The sequence below is a fragment of the Rhinatrema bivittatum genome, chromosome 12 (genome assembly GCF_901001135.1).
Source record: "Rhinatrema bivittatum chromosome 12, aRhiBiv1.1, whole genome shotgun sequence".
In the NCBI taxonomy this organism is placed as follows: domain Eukaryota; kingdom Metazoa; phylum Chordata; class Amphibia; order Gymnophiona; family Rhinatrematidae; genus Rhinatrema; species Rhinatrema bivittatum.
Window position 1 is genome coordinate 31866418 of NC_042626.1, and position 25001 is coordinate 31891418.

Below are 25001 nucleotides of genomic sequence, written 5' to 3' on the forward strand. Positions count from 1 at the left end.
TAAGAGCCAGCTGCAAGGTTGTTCCAAAGGAAGCTGCAACCTGTGACTTCAGTTGAGAGAAAATCGCACAAATTGGTCCACACTAGAGAAAAATCAGGGAAATGGCAAAGAAAATTCCTGGAGATAGTTGTATGGCGTGTGGGGCGGAAACAGGGCGAAGTGTGCACCTTGCACAATACATTTGGCGATCCGGGGGCAGCACCATGGGACGTGCAGCAGGGAGCATGCTGACGTTTACAGCTGCCCTTTAATGCCGATCAGCTGAATGTTAAGGACAGTATCAAAAAGATTTTACCACTTTGCAGCTTCAGACTAATGATTTTGCTTTATATGGACATGTGCAGGCTGCTGTGAATAGAGAGCAGCTGTCAATCGAAGAGGCTCATTCATCAAAAAATCACAATGAAAGCAACAAGATGCTTTCAAAAGGCTAATGGGTTGTGGGATTTTTTTTCCTTGCATGTTGAAAAGAATCTCAATCCTTCATGAAAGGTTTCTTAAACTAGAAGTGGGCTATAAACATGTAAAAGCTAAAGGTTCACTCATCTATAAATATAGAAATGATGGCAGAAAAGGACCAAATGGTCCTTCCAGTCTGCCCAGCAAGTTTGATGTAACTGCTGGCCATATAAGTCACCTTTATAATTATCAGTTTACCATAATGTCAGTCAGGGCCCTTGTTGGTTGCTGTTTGAGTCCAATTCCTCATTTCCTCTTGCCATTGAAGAAGAGAGCAATGTTGGAGTTGCATCAACAGCATTAAGGCTTATTGGTTAAGGGTAGTAACCACCGTATCAGCACGTTACTCCCATGCTTATTTGTTTTCCCAGGCTGTGCAATTCAGTGTCCTTGTTGGTTGCTGGCTGAATCTAATTCCTCTTTTTCCCCTGCCATTGAAGCAGAGAGCAATGATGGAGTTGCATCAACAGCATAAAGGCTTATTGGTTAAGGGTAGTAACCACCACACTAGCAAGTTACCCCCATGAGCTATTTTCTTCATTCCCATCCTCTAGCCTTAAGGAATCCACAGTGTTTATCCCATGCCCCTTTGAAATCTTTTACTGTTTTTGTCTTCACCTCCTCTTCCGGAAAGGCATTCCAGGCATCCACCACCCTTTCTGTGAAGAAATATTTCCTGACATTGGTTCTGTCTCATCCTCTCTATAGTTTCATTTTGTGACCCCCTAGTTCTACTGATTTCTTTTCAGTGGAAAAGGTTTGTCGATGATTGTGCATTATTCAAACCTTTCAGGTATCTAAAAGTCTGTATTATATCTCCCCTGCACCTGCTCTCCTCCAGGGTATACATATTTAAGACCTTCAACCTCTTCTCATAAGTCATTTGATGGAGATCCACCACCATTTTGGTTGCCCCTCTCTGGACCGCCTCCATCCTGTCTCTGCCCCTTTTGAGATAAGGTCTTCAGAATTGAACACAGTACTCCAGGTGAGGCCTCACCAAGGACCTGTACAAGGAGATTAACACCTCCTCCTTTTTCTTATCGGTTATTCCTCTCTCTATACAGCCCAGCATTCTTCTGGCTTTTGCTATCGCCTTGTCACATTAGCGATCTGAAGACGATGAAGCAGACACTATCACCCCAAGGTCACTCTCTTGTTCTGTGCACACCCCCATCACATATAGCTCTTTTGGATTACCACACCCCAGATGCATACCTCTGCATCTCAGTTGCCATGTCTTCATTCACCAAGTTTCCTTAAACCATGTCTCATTCTCTCTATTCCTTCTGGTGTGTCCACTCTGTTGCAGGTCTTAGTACCATCCACAAATAGACAAACTTTACCTTCTATCCCTTCCACAATGTCGCTCACAAAGATATTGTACAGAACCGGTCTCAACACCGATCCCTGTGGCACTCCAATTAACACCGTTTTCTCTTCAGAGTAGGTTCCAATTTACCATCACATGCTGTCTTCTATCCGTCAACTGGTTTGTAATCCATGTCACTACCTTGGCGCTCACTCCCAAACTTCTCATTTTATTCACAAGTCTTCTATGTGGGACCATATCGAAAGCTTTACTAAAATCCAAGTAAATCATATCGAGTGCTCTTCCCTGATCCAGTTTTCTAGTCACACAATTAAAAAAACTCAATCTGATTCGTCTGACAGGACCTTCCCCTGGTGAATCCATGCTGTCTTGGATCAAGCCACCCACTGGATTGTAGATAGTGTTAGGGTCGCCGGTTGCGGCGGCCCGCAACCAGGACCAGGTGTCATGGCCGCCAGCTGCAGCGGGTTGCGACCCGGGTCGGGCCGACGGCCGCAGCAATAGTACTCACCTAGAGCATCGGGTCCTGCCGGAGGCTCCTGCGGTGGCAGGCAGCCGCCTTCGACCTTCCTGCGGGACTGCTGCTACTGCCCAGCCCGGCTGCATGGTTCCTCTCGGCCAGGCTGGCTCCTCCCCCTCTGTTGCAGCTAAGGACCGCGTGCGTGGCTGAAGAAGATATTTAAAGGAGCCATGACAGGAAATGGTCATGGCTCCTCTTGTGGCTCTGCCTCCTGGTTCCTGTACTTAAGGCAAGGTCTGACACTCAGACCTTGCCTTGGTATTGAGGCTCTGTGTTTGGTTCCTGTGTCGGTGTTCCGGATTCGCTCTTTGCCCTGCTTCTGCTTTTCTCCTCGTTGGACTGATTCTTTGGCTCCTGACCCTCGGACTGGTGGTGGTGGTGATCTTCTGGTATCGACTTGGACTGGTTCTGGACCCTTCTCCTTCTTTGCTCCTGGATTGGCTTTGGACCATTCTCCCGTCTGCTCCTGGACCGGCTCTCGACCTCTCTCTGGACTTTGACCCTTGGACTGGATTGGGACTATTCTTCAACGTATACTCCCGGACTTCTCACGACCTGCTGGAGGCGCCAGCCATCTGGAACCCAAGACCTGCAGGAGGCGCCTGCATCCAGACCATCTTCATTCTTCAGGGAGTCTACTAAGTCCTAGCGGCCGTGTCCCTACGGGCCCCTCCTGGGGGGATCACGAGCTTCCAGGGTGAAGCCTTCATCTCAACATCTTCAACAGGCCTTGCCCTCCGACGGTAGAGACCAACGAGGGTTAACTTCCTTCTCGGCAGTGCTGACTCTACCTCGGAACAGGGGTCCACTCTCCGATTCATAAGAGAGTTCACTATCCTTTCTTTCAACAGAGTCTCCATTAATTTTTGCACCACTGAGGTGAGGCTAACTGGAAATGAAACAGAGCAGGAGTGGCCACCTCTGATTCTCAAGAGCCACAGACAGGCCTGTTTGTCAGATATCCACAATGAATATGCACAAGAGATTAGCATACCATGAATGCAGTGCATGCTAATCTATTTTATGGCTACCAAGGTATCTAACTGAACTGAGCTCCACCGCTGCTGTGTTCAGTAAGCCACACCCAGTGCACACTCTCCCCATCTCACTCAGCCTAGGGATAGAACAGAGGCTAGAAAGTCTCAAAAGAGGGATGCTCAGGAGGGGGAAGATAAAATGGCAGTACAGCATGCATTGTGTGTGCAGCACCAAGTGGAGCCCAGCTGTCTATGATCTGCATGCTAGGAAGAAGATTAATGTAGGATTACAAGTATTCAGAAAGGAGTTAGTACACATTTAAGAGTCACCACTGGGGTCTCTTATTGCTGATAGCAAAGTCCCAATGCTGACCTGGATCTGTGCATCAGGAGGTGGTGACTTCTCTGTGGCACACCTGATCAGGTCTGAAGGCACACTGGTTGGGAAATACTGGCCTTTAGAATATATGAGCCAGTCCAAGTAAGTGAGGTTTTGTGATTTACAGTAGTTAGATAATGCTCATCTCCATAGCTTTTTAATGATATTATTATTGCCATTTGTATAGCACTGCAAGGTGCATGCGGTATTTTACAGAGACACATAAGGGATGACTCCTGCCTCTTGAAGCTTACAATCTAGTCAAGACAGACAGACAAGACATATAGACAAAAATCAAATGAGGCTTTGAGTTAAAATAGGCCATGATTGGGCACAACTAAGGCCTGGATTTATCAAAATGTGGTAAATATCGCATGCGATAGCAAAAGGGGTGTGGTTTATGCAAAGATTCAGTTTATTGCAATTTGTGCTAATTAGCTATGTGAAGAGCTAAGTTAGTGCACATTGTGATAACATTATCTGAATTTGCAATAGGTGTCAGACCTATTGTATTTCCTGCATATGAACACTGGGAGGACCATTTTTGAGAGAGAGAGAGACTGGCCATAATGTCATCCCCAGAGGTAGGTATTTGTATCCCTATGATAGGCCCACCTAGTAACTCAAGGTGAGGTTTAGGTATGAGTGTAGGGGGTTAGGGGCCACTTTGACATTCTATGTGACACGTACGAACAGAACAGTGGTCTCTTGTGAAGATCTGATGGCCTTCAGAGTGAGGAAACTCACACCAAGATGAGATTTGGGCAATATTCTCTCCATCTAGCTTGATGTAGTCCATCAAGCTAGGTTGAGAGAACACTGACAACAATTAAAACTTTCAATGTCTTATAAAAAAGCTTAATATCACTCATCCCCCGGAGCTCAGCTGGTGAATTATTCCAGAGTAAGAAAAATGTTCTCAATCTAGTTAACTGCAATCTATAGTCCCATGCAGCAGGAAAAGCTAATGCAGACCTGAGCGACAGTTTATATATCTAAACTAAAGAACATTCTGAAACCAGCAATTTATGAATTAAAGCCAATAGCTTAAACTGCATTCTCTTTCGTAGTGGTAGCCAGCGAAGCTCCAGAAGGATTGGCATGATCTGTTTACTGTATCCTCCACCGCTCAATATTCTGGCCGCAGAAGTTTGGACTAATTTGTAAAATTCTAATCAAATTATTAGGCCACCATACTAGCCTGGAGAATGGTTTGAAATAGCTCCTAAGGGAGAAGAACCCTTAGTGGCTTCAGCAGTTTTAATTGATACACTAACTCCGCCACAGGCTGAATATGGGCTTTCATATGGATTTCTAACTTCAGAAAATAATGGCAAATATAGCATTGTCAATTGTTAAAGAATCAGAGTTCTAAACCGGAGGTTCTGAGAAACATGTATTAAATGTGAATGAGGAGGAGGTTTGTGCAAGTCTGGTGGCCAGGGCACATACTCCAGGATGGCTGCTTCTGAGCAGTGAGTCAGACGGAGTATATCGTTACCAGAGACCCATTCAGCCACTTGCTTGAGTCCACCTACAAGGTGAGGGGGAGACGCATGCTGCCATGGAGAGTGCGAGTTCACTGACGGATCACAGGAGGAACATTTTTGCAATCGGCAGCAAAGCCGTGAATCTTGCACCAGTTTATTAGTGGATGGGGTCGAGCAATAATGCCATGACTCGACAATCATTCACTGCTCATCTTGTTTAAGAAGTTGTTGGAGCAAACCAAATGATCTAATATTGGCCAAGCAGTGGTTTTCTTAAGTATCATTCGCACTGAACTCAAGTATTGGAAAATGTGCCTAATTATAGGAAACCTAAATATCCTTATAGCTGGAAAGGTGGATGCATGGAACAGTCTCTCAATGTAAGCAATGCAGTGACAAATGGAATTGGAATTTGAAAAAGCATGGGACAAGCAAAGAGGATCTTTGGGGGTTGAGGAAGCATGAGGAAAGTCCGGCTGACACTATGGAGGTGCAGCAGGACAGAGACATGGCCGGAATAGATGGACTTTGAGGTTTTTACCTATGTCTTCTGGTTTAGCTGTAACTTTTTTGTGGACATGTGCTGGATTTCAGTTTCTGGTGTCAGTCTGGCACCTTTCACAAGCTCTTCAATGGGGACAGATTTAAAGATCTAAACGAGCCTTTGCTGATGCCAGCCCTGTTGCTTAGGGTGGCACTGGATGGGTCCTGCTGAGAAGAGGGGAGTGTGGGGTATCATTGTTGACTCCCCGGCCCCTAGACCTGCAGACTCTTCCGGCATCCAGACACCCCACAGTTCTGCCAGCATAGCTGACCCTCTTATGCTTCCTCTCCTGGAGATGTCGTGAGACTTTTCTTAGGAATCCCGGTACAGCCCCCTGCAGGCAGGGAACACTTACCATGAAATCAAAGGGGTGAACCAGAATCTGCCGTTTAAGTTAGACAAAGGGGTATGTGTGTGTGTGTGTACATAGATATATTTATTTTATTTAGATAGTAAATATAGATAGACTGCAGATATCTTTCCGAGGAATTCAAAATGTACCAATTTCTTTAGTATAAGTTGCCACTAGGGACTTGGCAAAGGCAGTGTATCAACGACATAAACAATTCTACTTTAAGTTGCTTTTTGATGTACTCTACAGATCCTGTCAGAGTTTGCAATTCCCACACTTATTTTCATGAAATCTTTTTCTCTGCTCTTCGCCACTGCATGGAACTAACAACAGCTTGGTTACAGCGCTCTATGACCTGCATTTAAATCGGGAACCTACATGTTTACTCCACTTTAATGTATGTCATTTCCCCAAATATTTTGTCTTTGTTCTGATAAAACAAACACAGCTGTCTTTCCTTGTGTTTTCTTCTTCTTCTTGGAATTGCTCTCACATTTGTTGATGCCACACTAACCCCTTGAGTACCCAACAGCAGGCATTACCTTGTGTGCTTGACAATGGGACGCTCGTGTGCCCTTTTGGACACATCCGCACTGCAAATTGTGTTCAGTCTCGTTCAGAGTCCTGCCTGGATCCACCAACTTCATTCTAATGAAAGATGGATGGGGAATCTCAAACTTGCCCCTTAGGTGGGACTCCTGGACTGTTTTTGGACTCTTTCTATAGCATTATGGTTCCACACAGTCCATTTGTAAAGGCATGTATGTTGCCCTCATCGCTAGTTTTTCATAGATCAATATGACATCTTATATTGATCTATGAGAGAGAGAAAATGAAGTCACTATGGGCTGCAATATTTTTTATTGCACCAAGAGAAGACTTATCCAGAGATGATGATGTATGTGAGCTTTCAGGATGCATCCCTTACACATGTGAAAAATAAATATATTTATGTTTGACCCTCATAGAAGAGCAGTCAGATTTTCCTGCATCTTGCCTTGTTTATATTGTTTATATTAATATTATATGACAGTTCTCAGCTTGTTAAATGTAAATGTTTTAAATCTTTTTAATGTAACAGGTTGTTATAATTGTGAACCAGAGTGAAGGCAACTCTGCTATACCTCGGTATATAAAAAATGCTAAATAAAATAAATAAATAAATATTTCTAGTTAGAAAATGACCTTTCTTCTGCTCAGGCCCTAAACATATAAATGCTTTTCAAAGTGACTGTATGATATATTCCTTTAGTTACTACTTATAGACCTGTGATATTCTGCCTTTTCCCAAGAATGGTCTCAAGGCTGATTACAATACATTTTAAATCAAGCTGTCACATTCGAATCAACTTTACAGTTGCAATCAAATTTACAATTAGAATAGACTCATCCTACACATTTAAAAAAAAAAAAAAAGTCCCACAAAATAATTTCAAGAGTTGGCCTCCCAGACGAATCCACTTGTTAGAAGATTTGACAGCGTCTTTCTGATTAAAGACATACTATTGATTTTGTACAGGGCAGGTGCCTGTCGCTAATACAACTGGTGGAAATGTTTGGAAAATCTCATGTCTCAAACACTCATTTCCTGATGATGCCAGGGTTCTTTATGAAATCCTTTGGCTCTTAATAATTTTTAATAAAATATATTAACAAAGGAGATGCCTTTTGCCTTCCAGCTCCCAGGCTGTGCGTGCATTCATGCATTGTGGTTTCTCTGATTCTCTGATATTTATTTAACATATCATAAAGCACAAGGAAAAACAACAGTAGCCATGTGTATTGGTGGACTGTGTTCACCGGTAAGAGACAAAGGGATATATATTCTTCCTGATGTTTTGTGTTTTGACTTTGCTGCTTATAACATAACAGTAAACTTTAGAAAACGAACTGAGATTTATTGCAGTTTCACTGCTTAATAATGTTGACAAACAAGGTTAAATAGCAGAGGTGTGGCTTTCATTCCATATGAAGCAGGGCAGTGAGCAAAACTAAGAGATAGTAAAAGCGCATCTAGCCTTTTTGTTAAAGTAAATAAAGGGAAGAGGGGAAAGAGGCCACTTTGGGGTTTTCTTAAGAAGTAGCTGAAAAGGTTAGCATCCATAAACTACAAGAGATGGCAGAATGAAGAAGACAGGAGACTATCTGGAAAAGCTAAGAGAAGCTGAGAAAGTGGCCAGGAATGCAAAGATGCAAATGGAAACACAAATTAGCAAAAACTGTAAAATGGAGGGATAAGAATTTAGATATGTTAGTATTTTCAAAGTTCTACTTGCATAAGTGACGTGACACATATGCAATGTTTCAACCTTTGTGTAGGAAATTAATAAAACTACACACTAGACTCCGAAGACAGTAAACCTCAGACTCTACGCCCACCCTATTCAACTCTCTCTCTTAAAAAAAAAACTTTCAAAACCCTCAGCAACCATCATATAAGGCACACATTTTGTCTCCTACTATTTTCCACTTTATCAAGCATAAACGTTAGCTTCCACAGCAGACTTGTGTCATAATCTTATGTATCTTTCCCTTATATATATTTTAGCAACTACAACTCCAAAATCTTTCCGTTTTTTACCACAGACAGACTTTTATGATACATGTGAGTTTTTGAATTACTGGCAGTCATTTCAGGCCAATTAAATGGCTTCCTCTGGGCTTGATTAAAAATTGCATTTGGCCTGTAAACTCCAGCCTTGCAAGGAACAGCATGATGTACTTGACTTTCTACTTGTGTAGCTACCTTTTTTACTTCATCAGATTTGTGCCTCTTTTGTTCTTCCACCGAAAAATCAGAAAATACTGCTATTTTCACTGATTTAAAGGAAGGTAGGCCTTTTTCCTTGCACAGCAGAAGGTTACAGTTTGTCTATGAAGTTAAGAATCTGCGCTATGATTGAATGGAGAAGCTCCTGTGAGTGCCTTTTTTCTATGGGCTCTTTCCAGGTCAATTACAGACATTGTACTTCACAAATGTAGATTTCAGCCACGTTTAAAACAAAACTTTTCTTGTCTGAACTTTCAGCTCCTTCCAGGATGCCAATAATCCCTATATGACTCTTCCTGGATGTGTTTTGCAGATCATCCAGTTTGCTAGCTTAAACCTTAATTTGTTTAACTTCCTGTTACAGCTTTCCAGCCCTTAACTTTGACCTCCAGGGAGCTGATCCCCCCCCCCCCCCCCCCCTCACTTTTTTTTTTCCCATATTCTGCCAGATAAAGGAGATATTGCTTGTGAGGTTATCAGTCTTACCTCCCAAAGACTTCTGACACATTTTGATTACACTAGGTCCTGTGGGCTTTCTGGAAGCTTTTCTACTTCCCCCATCACATGAGCACCTTCGGCAATCTGCCTCTTGCAGAAAGGATGGCAACTGGGCTTCAGCCCCACCCCCCCCCCCCCCCCCTGATTCTTCAGTCTTGTGGATAAACTTGTCCGGCCACCTTTCTGCCCAGGACCCTTGCAGCTATGTTGCTGCTTTGCTTTTCTACAACTTTTGACAAGAAACCATATTTAAATCAACATCTGCTGAGGAGCTCTGTGGGACTTGACTTTCTTCCTAGGCAGACATCACATGATCGCCAACAAAACTTGACTTGGATAAAGACAAAGAGCGTCTACTACTGGCAGCTGGGATCTGTCCTCGGCAATGTGGACAGGAACAATTAGGCAGACTGGATGAGCCAAGTAGTTTTTATCTGCCATGTACTACGTTACTGTACATTGTTTCCTTCATTTCCATAGTATCTGTCCCCAAAAGATATACTGCTTTGTACATAATGGATCAAGACATGGCCAATGATGTACAGAATTCTGTAATTTGGGCCGTAACAAATGTTGGAACTATGACTTGACCAGTGAGTTCCATCAAGTTTTATAATTGGACCCATAATTTCTCGCACATGTTTTTTTACCTTGGAAAATAACTCTTAGAAAATTCAGTGACTTTTACTGAATTTTCTTACTTGGCCAATACCTCTTACCAAATTCAGTGAACTGGCCAATGAATTTTAAAAGAATTATGTGATTTGGCCGGTGACTCTTGGAGAATCGTAGAATTTGTCCAATGAATTTTGACATATGGTAGCAGCCTGCAGCCCTATGCACTTTTTGTTTAACGCTCAGTTCAGTGGTGATATCTAAAAGATCTTCTGTCTCCTCTTCTAGGGTAAATGTTCTTTTCCACTGAGCACGCTTGCATCTTCAGCCTTTACCTTGGTTTAGAAAGTGCACGCAATATGGGAATAAAAGTCTACTGCTGAGAAAAGCAGAAATGAGAGCCTATGTATGTATAGTAACAGAGTACGCCAGTGTTTCCCCGACCTCTTCAAGCCCAAGGCACATGTACTGTGTCACACCAACCTCCACAGAGCAGACGGTGCAGGCATGCAGAGGGGACTCATGTGCTGGTCATTATTCTGCCTCTTGGGGTCTGTCCCCCCCATCTCAATGGCTATTCTGGCATTGAAAGATGAAGTTCAGATTGCATGTGTGGGTCATCTGCAGCTTCTGTATGTTTTTTAATAATACCTGACTCAGTCACAATTTGGCCCTGTTATGGGCAGGGAGGAGTCTCACCATGGAGCCCCTTCCTCTCTCTTTCTGCTGCTCTTTACGTCACTTTCTCCACGCTCATCTGCCTTAAGATGGGCACATCGCCCACCTGCACCAACTATTCGCTGTGCAGATGCTCCTGCTCCCTCTGCACCTCTCTCCCTATGGATTCCTGCTCTTTCCCTACTCTCAGCTCCTCACCATGCATGGACTCTCCTCTCTATCCCTTCCCTTCAGTTCCTCCTCACTCCCAGACTTCAGCTCTTATCTATACGCAGGAGAAAGCAGAAATCTGTGCAGTGTGATATAGGCAGCTGGCTCAGGTAGTCACTGCTTGCCACATGTGACTGCCAGAGCTTCTTCACTGCTGCTGTTATTGACATTCAGAGCGAGTCCCATCTGGTGCTTAGTGAACACCTTCCCCCATCTCACTCAGCCTGGGGATAAGACAGAGGCTGAAGGAAAGGGGGAAGTAGAAGAGATATGTGTAATGTGTGTGCTGCACAACGTATGAGCCAGCTATGTGTGCCCTGCCTGTTGCCTGTTCACACCTGCACTCCAGGTCCCATGCTGAAGCATAAGGAGACTCTGAACCAAGACCCAAAAATTTAGCAAGAAAAAAATCAATATAGATATAACAACATAAGAAATTGCCATGCTGGGTCAGACCAAGGGTCCATCAAGCCCAGCATCCTGTTTCCAACAGAGGCCAAACCTGGCAATTATCCAAACACTAAGAAGATCCCATGCCACTAATGCAATTAATAGCAGTGGCTATTCCCCAAGTAAACTTGATTAATAGCAGTTAATGGACTTCTCCTCCAAGAACTTATCCAAACCTTTTTTGAACCCAGCTACACTAACTGCACTAACCACATCCTCTGGCAACAAATTCCAGAGCTTTATTGTGCATTGAGTGAAAAAGAAGTTTCTCTGATTAGTCTTAAATGTGCTACTTGCTAACTTCATGGAATGCCCCTAGTCCTTCTATTATTCGAAAGTGTAAATAACAGAGTTACATCTACTCGTTCAAGACCTCTCATGATCTTAAAGACCTCTATCATATTCCCCCTCAGCCATCTCTTCTCCAAGCTGAACAGCCCTAACCTCTTCAGCCTTTCCTCATAGGGGAGTTGTTCCATCCCCTTTATCATTTTGGTTGCCCTTCTCTGTACCTTCTCCATTGCAACTATATCTTTTTTGAGATGCGGCGACCAGAATTGTACACAGTATTCAGGGTGTGGTCTCACCATGGAGCGATTATAGAGGCATTATGACATTTTCCGTTCTATTAACCATTCCCTTCCTAATAATTCCTAACATTGTTTGCTTTTTTGACTGCTGCAGCACTCTGAGCCGACGATTTCAATGTATTATCCACTATGATGCCTAGATCTTTTTCCTGGGTGGTAGCTCCTAATATGGAACCTAACATTGTGTAACTACAGCAAGGGTTATTTTCCCTATATGCAACATCTTGCCCAATCTTCCAGTCTTGCAAGGATATATATGGAACTTGCTAATTACAATTTCTCTATTGGTCTAGTAGTAAATCTTCATACGATACCAAAAAATGGTTATCGTGCTGATAAGCTCTGTTAATTCAAGAGCTTTGTCAATCATTATGTGACTTTGTATTGTGCTGTTCTATGTATTATGCTGTTTCAGTCCAGGAAAATTAATCATTAGGTATAGTACTCTTGGTACTTATCTTGAAATCCACTTATAGTGATGGTTGTTGCTGTCGGATATCGTGAGGTTTCGGGGTAAAAAAAACCCTTCTTCAAGGACCCAGCTTTCAATGAAGTGGTCAGTGGATGTAATATTTATGCAAAGCGATGCTGACCACTATCGCTAAGATTTCTTGAGAGTTAGAATTCCTAGGGATTGCAAATACAGATACTTGTAAACATCGTGGTGTCCGAGGTTGTCTGCCGACAGCACATAAGTTTTTTTTTTCTTCGCGCAGCACCGGTAGCCCGTTGGGCACTTCAAATCTTCAAGGAGAGATTCTCCCGTATCACCACCCACGGCTGTCATGACAAGAGTCCTCGTCGGTGTCTCTCTCTTGTTGCTGCGAGGTGCTGAGAGCAGAACTCGGGTGCTGGTCTGGTCCCAAGCACCAGTCAGTAACTTTTCCGTGGCACACCTGATCAGGTCTAATGGGCGTACTGGTTGGGAAGTGCTGTAGTAAGTGATGGCATATAAAGACCAAAACAGCCCATCTAGTCTGCCTGGTAAGGTGTTTAGGGTTGTAACTACTCTGTGCATATTGCCTCTAAGCCTTTTGTTTAGGGTTGTAATGATGGTTGTATAATTTTATAAGGCAGAGGTTTTAGCATATGGAGGTAGATTCCTTACAGACGTGCATAGGCAGCGGAATGGGATGGCCTCACTAAATTTTTCCCCAACTTTGCATCAGCAGCTAAGGCACTTAGGGAGGTGGGGTGGAGGCTGGTTTATTTGGCCCCCTCAAGCAAAAAGGTGTTCTGCTGCCCCTGAAGGTACGTGTTGCACCTGCTTTTTGATGGGCAAAACTATGTGTGTAGATATTTGAAAATCAAATGCATGCCTGCTGTTCTCTTCCCCTGACCTAAGCACGCCTCTGGGAATGCCTCATAAGAATACAACATAAGACAATCAAACTAAGGATCCATCAACCCCAGCATCCTGTCTCCGACAGTGGCCAGTCCAAGTCACAAGTAGCTGACAGGCTCCCAGAGAACAAATCCAGTCCTTATTGCTCATAATCAAAGAAAAGCAGGATCTTTCCCAGGTCTACAGGACTAATAAGTTTATGGACATTTCTTCCAAGAACTTATCCAAACCCGTTTTAAACCCAGCTACACTAACTGCTTTCACCTCATCCTCTGGCAACGAATTCCAGTTTAGTTGTGCACTGAGTGAAAAAATACTTTCTCCAGTTTGCTATAAATGTGCTATCTGTTAGTTTCATGGAGTGTTCCCTACTCCTAGTACTATTGGAAAGGGTAAATAACTGTTCTGTATTTACCCATTCCACCCTGCTCAAGATTTTGCAGCCCTCTTCTCTGTCGTTTCTTCTCCAGGCTAAAGAGCCCTAACCTGTTTTGCCTCTCCTCATAGGGGAACGGTTCCAGCCTTTTAATTGTTTTGGTCTTGCTGACCCAGCTGAAGTTATTTGCTGTGACATCCCATGCACACTTTTAGCTGAGCAGAGGGGAGCAACTTTCAGCCAAGCTAATTTATCTGGGTTGAAAATTGGGTTCCTCATGGTAGAATGGTAACACCATAAACCCCGCAGGTCTCACAGCAATGGGCAAGCCTTTGGGCTTAAAGGAGACTTGCAGCTCTCACCCATCCAACTTCCCAAGGCAGTGGAATTTGTAATTTTGATAAAAGCTGCACCAGGCTAAGATATTGGTCACTTTACCGTAGCCAGAGAACTATTCTGCACACATGACGAAGTATAAGAGCATAAGAAATTGCCATATTGGGTCAGACCAAGGGTCCATCCAGTATCCAACAGAGGTAGAGGAAATAGGAGAGAGCAGAAGTTTCATCCAAAAGGTGTTGCTCCACAGTCAGTACCTATGCAGTATATAGAGAAGAGCTGAGGAAGTACCTATAAGATATGTAAGCAGGAGAGGAGAAAGTGGAGAATTGAAGATCCTAGATATTTGGATGGGGGAACTAAATTGGTAGAAGCAATCTCATATTTTTATAGTTTATCCAAGGAGGCTTCATGTTCAATTCAAGAATAAAGGCGGGTCCCCAAGGGATAGATCAAGTGATCACAGAACTACATATTCACAGATATTCTATTTTACATTTCTTTATGAATACTGTCTGAAAGAGACTTGCACCAGTGTGATATTTGCATGTTTGAAATCATTCCACCAGCAAAGTTGTGTCGGAACATCAACTTTGCTTACAGATTGTTGGTTCTCACTAAAGAGAGAAGACAGTAAATGCCCAAAGCCTAGGAATTGTATCCTTCCCCTCTTATGAAGGACTCTCCAATCAGGGATTTGAAAGAAAAAGTGATACCAGAGACTTACCCCATGACTCACTGCAGAGAGAGCAGAGGTTACATGACCATATACAATGCAATATGTCAACGGTTTCCAGTTATTTGGGAGAAGGGGGGTGGAGATGGCCCAATAATTTCCTCCCAAATGTTTGGTCTACCTTTCCAATCAAAAACCAGCTTCTACTAGTGATTATGGCACCCCAAGCCTTCATTTGCAGCAATGCTGGGTGGGGATGAGGGGGTGTTCTCCATCTTATAAGGCTACCTCTCCAGCTCAGTCATCGCAGCAACAGTTATCATCTGGGGTCACTGACTGCTGGGGTCTGTGAACTCTGCCTCCATGGTTCAATGATTTCTAGTTATTAATGTACTTATATGTATGTGTGCAAATATTTAGGCACTTCTGGTCAAATTCTATGTTTCAGTTAATCTCTAAATGAACAGAAGCTGACACAATCTCTACATAATACCAAGTTAACATGACCTCTTTCTGCAATTTTTAATGAAAAATTACTATTTGCTAATTTTATCAGATTGAAACTTTTGCACATGCCATATTCACGTTTTTAAAAAAATTTTTCTATCGTCTTGCAGTTGATTCATTACTATTTTTTTTTTTTTTTTTGTTAATAAGACCCAAAATGTAGATTGATTCATTAAGCTTTCAATTACTTAGGTGAAGGCTATTTCTCCATTCAATAAATACTCTGACCCTTCTAACCTTTCACATTATGATGATGGTTCTGTCTACTTTTGACAACAGGCTCTTTAAAGCAGCTGTCTGAATTTGAAAATGAAAATAGTTTATGCTTACAAAGAAGGGGAGGGCTATTTAAAAAAAAAAAAAAAAAAAATCTCAAAATGCTTCCAGCTAGCAATTTCAGCTGTCAGAAACATCGTTAAGAAATGGAAGTTACATGGAACTGTTGAAGTCAAGCAATATCTGGAACACGAAGAAAAATCTGATAGAACTGCCCAAAAACTGGTTAGACCTGAAAAAGAGAACAGACTCACAGATCGTTGTAGATAACCTGCTGAGATGTGTTGCTTACATAATAATAATCTGCATGGGAAACCTTTTCTACAAACCCATCACAAAACTTATCTTGAGCTACAATGAAAAGGTGTGAGATAAATACACTAAATAAATAATAAATGAAGTATGCAAAACAAAATCTTGATAAGCCTGAAACTTTTTTGGAACAAGGAGTTTTTTGACTGGTGAAACAAAAAATGAATTTCTTGGCAACAATCACACAAGATACATCTGGAGAAAAAAAGGTGAATCATTTGAAGACAGGAATACCTTGCCAACCACCGAGCCAAAGGTGAATCTATGCTTTAGGGCAAACAAAATATTGTGCAGGTGGAAGAAAGAATGGATTTCACTAAATATCAACATAGCCTAGAAGCTAATGTCCCACAGTCAGTGAAGAAATTTAAGCTGAAAAGTTTAGATATTTCAGTAAGATGATGATCCAAAGCATACCTCAGAATCAACCATAAAACACTTACAGGACAGAATGATGAAAGTTTTTTGGAACGGCCTTCACAGTCCCTAGACTTGAATATTATTGAAAATCTGTGGGGAGATCTCAAATATGTAGTGCATGCAAGGGAGAGGAGACCTAAGAATATTTTTGAGCTAGAGTTCTGCAAGGAAGAATGGGAAAAAATTCCAAAAGCAAGAACAGAGAGACTCCTTAGCTGGCTACAGGATATATTTGGAAGCTTTCATTTCTAGCAAAGGAGTTGTTATAAAGTACTGACTGAAGGGTATCAAAACTTTTGCACGTGCCATGTTCACATTTTTTTTTTCAGTCTGTTAAAATTACTATTTCTTTTCTGATTTTTGCATTAAAGATTGCCCAAAGCAGAGATTCTGTCCCAGTATTCATAGGAATTCAAAACATGTCAGCTGCACGATAAGGACATCGTAAACAGGAACCCCACTGAAATTAATAGTGACTGTGTAGGTTCCGCATTCTAATCATCTGTCCGGAAGTCTTACAGTCGTGAGATTTTTTTTTAAATGTGTGTTAAGAATTTTTATATACATGACAAAATTCTCGGGTACTTATCTTGAAAGTTTCCAGAAACTTCATCAAGAAAGCTGGCATGTTTTGAATTCCTAAGAATATCGGGACAGAATCTCTGCTTTGGTTTAATTTTTTCTGTCTCATCTTTTGGATTTTTTTGGGTAACGTTTACCTCTGCATATGGTACAGAGTTAATGCCAGCGTCTGTTCGCTTACAGATTCATTATACACATAAAACCCTTTGGAAAAACATTATAGAAATACATTATTGCTGTTTCTTAGGACTTTCCTTTCCAGCCCCACCTTCATCAGGGCAAGAGGCGCTGCATCACTAGGAGAGAAGGAGGTGGCCAATACAGAGATGGATCTGTGTAATAACAATCAGTAAAAAGGAGGGTGCAGGGTTGTTGTTTTTTTAAATAATGCTGCTAATCGGTAACTCAAAGAGTACTGGGTGCAGGTACAGATCAAGGGTACCTAATTAGATGCAGGGCAGATGAAACGCCCTAAGTTAAGCCCTAGGCTTGAATTATTGCAGGCTGAGCTCGTGAGTGGCTCAACTTGCTAAGCAAGAGGAGTCTTAAAATAGTTCCTGCGGGAAATCCCAGATATTCCCCTCTTGTTCATGCCCTGGAATAGATGGGTTGACCTTTGCTCTCTACCTAGAGCTCCTCCTGTGATTGCTAATTTGACTGAAGAATACTAATGAGTCTGTTCCATCTCACTGAGTTCAGGTATGCTCAGAGGAAAATTATCTGTTTTTAGTCTTGTCTTGCTTTATGACATATCCCGAATTTCTTGTCCTGCATGTTTCTTATTAGACTGTAAGCTCTATTGAGCAGGGACTGTCCTTTTGTATGTTTGTACAGTGCTGCGTATGTCGTGTAGAGTTATAGAAATGCTAAGTAGTAGTAGAAACCCTAATATGCAATGTCTATCCTCCAGAGGTGATATTTACAAGTTGTCTTTCAGTTCTCACCCCAGCGATGGTTGCAGTGCAGCTTAAAACACAAACTGAGCAATTTGCTCCCTTGGAATCAAGCTGCCCATGGAATGCCGTCATTTTCATAGGGAAATTCCCAAGCAGAGTTCTACAGACTGGGTCACTGTTTTACATACAGTAAAATGACTTCCTTGGCACTCTGCTGTGTTCTTGTTTTTCTGGTTGGACTGCAACAGCTTTGGACAATTCTTATGCGGACCCAATGAAAGGCCTTACACCCCCGAACAGAACCTAGTGTTTCTCCAGTGTTCGTTCAGCCACCGGTCCCCTCAGCTTTTCAGTTTCCAGAAAGCATTCTTTGTAAAGAACATCCTTTTTTACATCAGACTTGATGCAATTGGACCAAAGTGCCTTTTAGGTCCTTCGGGGCGTTGCAACCAGCTAGTGCTGCAGACAGTCTGCTTGTGAGGGGGAGGACTGGACCACTGCCCATAGTCTGGTTCTGTAGCAGTTATTTCTGTGCACTTGTACTGCAAAGCAACGCTCTGTCAAAAGGTTAATTTCCAGCCTTTTTTTGTGTGCTTTTAGCTTGGAACCCAGGGGCATAAAAAGAAAAGGACCCACCAGAAAATCAAAGAACACCTTACTGAGGCCCAGTGCTTTTCTCAGTTCTAATGCCACAGACATGAGACGTGCACAGGAAGAACTGACAACCTGCTGGCTTGGGGCTCTGTGTGTTTTGTTCTCCTGAGTGTGTCTGGTGGGGCTTCACTTGGCACAACCCCTCCTCCCCCTTCCCGACCTGTCTTTCCCGTCCCACTAATAGGTTCAGACTCCCAGGCCCCGGTGTAGTAAGGCTTGCTTACCCGTGCGCACACAGTAATGCACGGTTGTGTGCATATTTTTGCGTGTACAGCTTTACTCCCAATTTAACAAGGAGTTTAGCACACACAAAAAAAAATTACATCCAGGCAAGAGTAAAACTGGGCGCACAGATTAGCATTCCTCCATGCAAATCCTATGTCAATCAAGCCATCATCTATTACTCCCCAATGCAGAGATGTTTAACTCAAGTTTTCTTTAACATTGGAAATTTAACTTCTGGTCTCAGAGGTGAAATAAAGTTTCTGGGGCTAGAGTTAGTGTAGGGGCTGAGCATGAGGTTTGTGGAATGGGCATCCTGTACGCGGGATCTTTGCGACTCACATGCCTTATGCGCACAAACCCTGCTTTGTGTGCATAACACTTCCTCTGTGTATTTTACCTGCGTTAAACATGTCTTTGCACGCGCGTTTTTGTGTCAGCATAGTTTTTTGTAAACTTCCAATGCATTAGCGTCCCAGCAGCGCATTACATTTGGAGTTAGCTCTTCTTTTTTTTTTTTTTTTTGTAATTTTTTATTTATCCATTTTCAGGCACACATTTGACATATTAAAGGTTACATGATAACAACCCAACCAATCAAACAGTACAGTACAAAGAAGTCGGGAGTTAACCGATGTGAACAAGCAAAACGCGCCACATCATTAGAACGATACAACATGAGCTGATACTTGCACCCTTGCCCCCAGATTATCTTTTACAAATGATCAAGATCATAATAAGAAATATGCCCCCCAAATCTGACGGAACTTAAATCCTTTATTAAGTAAGTCATATCTTACGTTTTTCGATATCCATAACACTCCTATCCTGGGCTTTCGAGTTAGCGAGTAAAGTTAGCGGGCTCTGAAATTCAGTGCACGTTTTTTTGTTTGTTTGCTTTTTTACTCCCATCACATTGGGATGGGAACATGTCCTACAAGCACTAGTGTGACTAGAGAGAGATGGCCTAGGAAGCTCGACTGCTTCATTTGCCTAGTTCCCTATAATTAATTGCATTATTGAGTATAGATTTTTTAATTTTGAAAAAAAAAAATTCTCTTGTCTCCCTAATTCCTTTCCGATTGCATCATCTCTTTTTTTTTGCCTCCCTTTTCCCCTTCTAGTTCTTCATTTCTCCCTCTTCCTCTTTTGGCCATCTTTCCCCATTCTTCCCAGCTCTGATTACCCTCTCTCTATTGAAGACTAGAGCTCTTACCTATTCCCAGTTCTTCCGGATTTTCCACTTTGAGACTTTGTCCTTGCATTCCCATTAAAACTCCTGTAATCCCGGTTTTCACTGGTGCTGGCAGCGGAAATGGGGAGAGCTTGATCAGGAAGTCCAGACCCTGGAAGAGAAGCCATTTTGGGAGGTATGTGAAATCTCTAGCATTCCCAAATTATGATAGTTTTTGTGTTAGCATTTTTTTCCCAAAGTTCTTACCCCTCCGTTTGATGATTGGAAGATGAAGAGATGTGACAATGTCTTCCGAGCTGGTGCCTGCAAATTCTTACAGTGAGTCCTGACATCACAATGCTGTGACATCATAGAAAATACTAGGCATAAAACTTAGTTTTGACTCCTTTCTTCCTTCCTCCCCCGAACCAAGAAAGAAATGTCCTATTGAAATCAGCTTACATTGGAGATGAAAACTCACAAACAGGTCCATTTAAAAGCATTGCTCATGCAAAAATGGCCACATGTGTGCACATGTGGGCCTCGCACGAGCAGCAGGGATTTTAAGAAGCCTCAAGGTGCGCATGTGTCAAGAAGGGGGTGGGAAAGGGCTAGAGAATGGGTGGGGCCTTGGTATTCCGGGGGAGGCCAAGACTTGGGTGCGCAAGTCCACATTTTAAAAAGGCTGACCATGGTGTGCGTGGACTTGTTATCCGCATAACTTTACTGCTGGTCCTGCTGAGGAGCAAGTCCGGGGAGCTCGAGTTTTAGGGCGTTTAGCACAGGGTGAGGCTTTGGGGTTAAGTGGGTGGTCTTGCAGGATGAAGAACCAGAGGGGTCTTGAAGACCTTGATGTGAACTGGGCCAACTGCTGGACTATTTGGGGAAAATTGTTTTTTCCCTTGCACGAGCATGTGTTAAAATCTGCCAGCATACGTGCGTAAAAGCTGCTAAAGCCCTAGCTGGAAGATGTGTGGGAGGGGGACTTTAAATGATATGCACGTACAACAGAAAATTGCATCATCTCTCCACTCACGCGCCGATGCACGTGTTTATGGGCGCACGTGCATCCCTTTTAAAATGACCCTGAAAGTGAGAGCCTTGCTCTCCAAGCAAACTGATAATTTTTTATTGCAACATCAAAACTAATTCTGAGAAAGAGGTTGGTAAAGTTTGTTGATGTATTGGTGTACTTAAGTAGCATGGGGAAGAAGGACAAAGGAAAGAATGATCTGGGCGACTTTAAATCTCATCCCAAAATACCATCACTGCTGTGTGTTCAACCAGCCACTAGTCCCTGGAAAGAGGGAATGGAATGCAAACAATGCAGAGATTGCAAGCTTTCCCAGATGCTCTGGCAAATTGTCCGTCCTTGCACGGTGAGGAGGACTTGCAGCTGCTGAAGTGCAAGTAGCACATTTCTCCCCAGAAGTGAGTTAGATACAAGCTGCTGGTGGATAAATGGAAATCTAAGAGGGACTTCATATTTTGGTCTGGCCTGCAGGCCTCATTATGCTACATTTATGGCTCTTTGCACATTTCCACCGTTGTATCACATTGCACAGTGCACCATTATGGTGCATTCACACCTACATGATACACCAAGTGCACCATTAAAGTTAGCATCCCTGATTCTCAAGAGTTCAAGCCTACTTTTCAAGATGGAAGCCAGCACCATAGGAATAACTGCTTACTCACTGGTTCATCAGGTAGTGTTCCTGATTGTACGCAGGAAGCAAATTCCAAGCGAGATACTGGGGTAAAGTAGAGAGACGTTTAGTAGTGAAAGAACCCTCACCAAAAATAATCCCAAGACAGAATCCCCAGGAAGGGCATATTCAGTTCCCCACAGGTCTATCCCTTATGTTGGTTCCATTGGCTCACTGTGTAATCATAACGATTTGAATCTCTTTGGGATTTTTGGTTCTATATGGGCTCCCAGACAGTTTTCACAGGTACACGGGACCATATGACACCTTCTAAAGGAACGAGGGAGAAAGCAATACCATTATTTATTTACTTATTTTTTAAAAAATTGTAATGTGCTCATTCCAAGGTGGATTACATGAGACATATATAAGAAAAGCCAAAAATTAAAATAAGTCAAATGTAAATAAAACCAAAACAAAACCCATTAGCTTTCTAATACCTCAAAGGTGTTGACTGAATGGAGCCATTACCCAAGGTTAAACAGAATCTGAGTGGTAGAGAGGAACAACTCTGTGTATCCCAAGACTTCTAATCAGTTGACCCTGCTTCCTCCCTATGCTGTCTTGGCAATCTAGGTTGATTTTCAAATTCTCTCTAATTTAGACATAAAGCGGTTCTTGAATCAAACAAACATGGCTCATTTTGAAAACCTCCTTCCTGCCCCCTATTCTTCTAAAGAAGAGAGTTTGGACTTTGCAAGCAAAGGCTTCAGGCAATGTGGATGTGAAATTCAGATTCTTCCTAGTTTTTGCTAGAGAACCTATTGTTTGAGCATGCAGAAGGCGTGTTTTAATAATAATAAATGGGAATTTTGGAACACCTGAAGACACACAAAGGAAAGGCAAGGTACTAGCTCTGAAGGGGGCTGGTGGCGGTGGAAAAAAATCAGAATCTGTGGTCTTTTTGAGATAACACACAGCCCCCACCAGCATCTGCACCCTTCAGCAGGGGAAAAGGAAGGGCCAGCAAACTGTGCCTGATGCAAAAGCACAGGTCCAGAAATTTAAAATTCACATGCCCTGAGCTTCCAATGAAATCTAGGACTTGCAGGGCTAACCAGCTTCAGTGACCACATAGAGATGAAGCACCTTCTCTGCCCCCAACGTCCTTCCACGTGACTTTTCTAGACAAATAGCTGGACAAATTAAAACAAACCTTTCTGTTTGCATGCGGTCGTTTTTAATGGTTGCTTGGTATTATTCAATCAATGCATTTCCAGAAAGAGGGTAGCAATGTTTTTCAGGACAGGTTGATCTAGGCCTGGTTTTGCTCTTCCCCTATCCCCACCCATCCCAAAGCATGCAGGGACTTGTAGTTCCAATTGCCCTAAGAAAAGCAGGAACTACACGTCCATGCATGCAATGGGGTAAAATAGAGACTGGATCAACCTGTCCTGAAACAAAACATAGAGCCAACTGACAACCCTTGGTGCCAGTGCCAGATTTAAGAACAAGCTACCTAAACTGTAGTTTAGAACCTCAGATTATGAGGGGCCTCTACATACAAAAAAATGACTAGGCTTTACATTTTTTTTGGGAACTGTGGGGCTTTTTAAACTTGACATAAGTATCTTGATGGCTGCAAACGTTGTTCGGTTTTGGGGGGGTTCAAATCTAATCCCATTGAACTTCAGCAGAAATTTTGTAGATTGGGCTCCCATCTTGTTCTGCTTTGATAATTTCATGTTTTCGCTATTACTGCTAATCATCGTTTCTATAGCACTAGCAGGAGGTGTTCACAGCATTGTGCATCTGCAGTGCTTTTTCATAGCTCAAGGGTATCGTCTTTCTAAAACCAGAGGACATCCCCCATAACAGTTTTCCAGTCCTGTTTCTGTCACTCCCACTGTGCTACCTTATGCTATTAATACATTTAGCCAGAAAGAATTCAGGTCTCGTTTCTTCTAGGGGTTTTTTTTTTCGCAAGAAATGGAGCACGAATAAGTACCTACATGTTTCCCTCAATTTCAGCAACTCATACTGCCTCATTGGAATGACAGAGCATTACATTTATTTGGTCTAATTTCTGTTCAGTAGCTTTCCCTGCGCTCAGCCTTTGGCTGGACGAGTTTTGGCAGAGGGAGCTGTTATTTTTCATCCGCTCTATGACCGTAGGGCACTGCGTGCTTCCCTCTAAGCTGCGACCGCAGCATTCTGCACCCTGGTGGCACTTTATACATAATTGTTGCTCAGTAACTGTAGGCACCAAGGATGCAGTGCTATGCAATTAATTTCATTCAATGACAACCTGGCTACCAGCGATACTTTGAAGAGGAGGCTTGCAGTAACGGCCCTATCAGATCAAAGTTTGACAAACTGTCTTGGTACAGAAGAGCCTTCCTGCTGATGCACACGGCTCTGGGTACCGCACAGGGAACGCAGACGTGCTCTCTCGCTGCCGAGAAATGTGGCAGAAAGATACAGGCAACAGTCCCAGTTTATATTGGGCGCCACTGACCTGATTAAGAAGAATTTTCAAGCGCACCTTGATCGGTTGCCTGTGGAGATTACACCCTATGAACTCCGGAAGAAGGCTCTCTTGCAAGCACTAAGAAAGGCATTCTCAGTAAATTTGAGAGATTGAGATCATTCCTATAATACGCTGGCGTACGAATGAGGTTCATTCCTCTCAAGATATGTGCAAAAGAAACCCCATTTGGAAAAAAAAACTGCCCCTCCCTCCCCCCTCAACAAAAAACCTCCTGAATAAGTGATTCTGCTGCCAGTGCTTATGGCCTTGGAGGCCTGTTCATTGAGGGCTTGATTTTCCGGAGGCTTAATGGAATAGCCAGCCGGCTGGCTCCTCGACCCCCACACCTGGAACAAAGTGGGGTGAGTGTAAGGAAAGAGTGGGCACCAGCAGTATCACCACCTGCGAGTCAGTGACCGCACTCTGTGACAGAGCCACTTGCTACCTTCCTGTTGTCAGCAAGTGGTTTTAACTGCCCCGTCGTTTTATCCTGCCTGTCTTGGGGGGAGGAGACCAGGACTCTAAATCCCACAATGCAGCGGGACAGATTAAAAGAGAGAATACAGCAAGACTAACTAGGGGTAATGACTTAGGTTGTCATAGGAACAGTAAATGACAGCAAAAAAAAAAAAGACCAACTGGCCCAGTCACTTTGCCCGGTTATTCCCAAGGATGTATCCCAATTGCCAGCCACAGAGTGGATATCACCTCTTATCCAAGACCGTTTTTGTCACCTTCCTTCTTCGTATCCCTTCATCCTGAGCAGATGGAGCATACAGGAGTCCCTGGTTTTAGTTCAAACCCAGCATCTCTCTCTTTCCCATGTCTAACCGCAAGGCTTTGTAACGCGATGGTGTAATTTTGGGTCTGCATCAGGTTTTGGTTTTTTTTTTTTATTCTGGTCTTTTAACTTCTGAGGAAACCAGCCAGAAGTTAAAGACGAGAATAAACTTAAACAGAGAGACAAAATTACACATCACAGAGAAGAGCAAGGCAGTGCTTCCGTGGAGGCGGGGGGGGGGGGTGGGGAGAAACATTTTTTTTCTGAATCAGACCAATGCCTCAATGATCTTATGATTGTGATACTAAAAAAGAAAATGTGAACAAGCCAGTGGTTGTAGTTAAAATGATTAAACCCTATGGAACGTGCATAAGAGAGACCTGGGTGTGTCAAGTCC

At 42.9% G+C, this 25001-nt stretch overlaps 1 protein-coding gene across 3 annotated transcripts in view; it reads left to right on the forward strand.

The window, feature by feature from the left end:
- The window catches only part of UBASH3B (ubiquitin associated and SH3 domain containing B), a 146409-nt gene that overhangs the window by 49799 nt on the left and 71609 nt on the right, over positions 1-25001 (forward strand). The window lies entirely within an intron of this gene.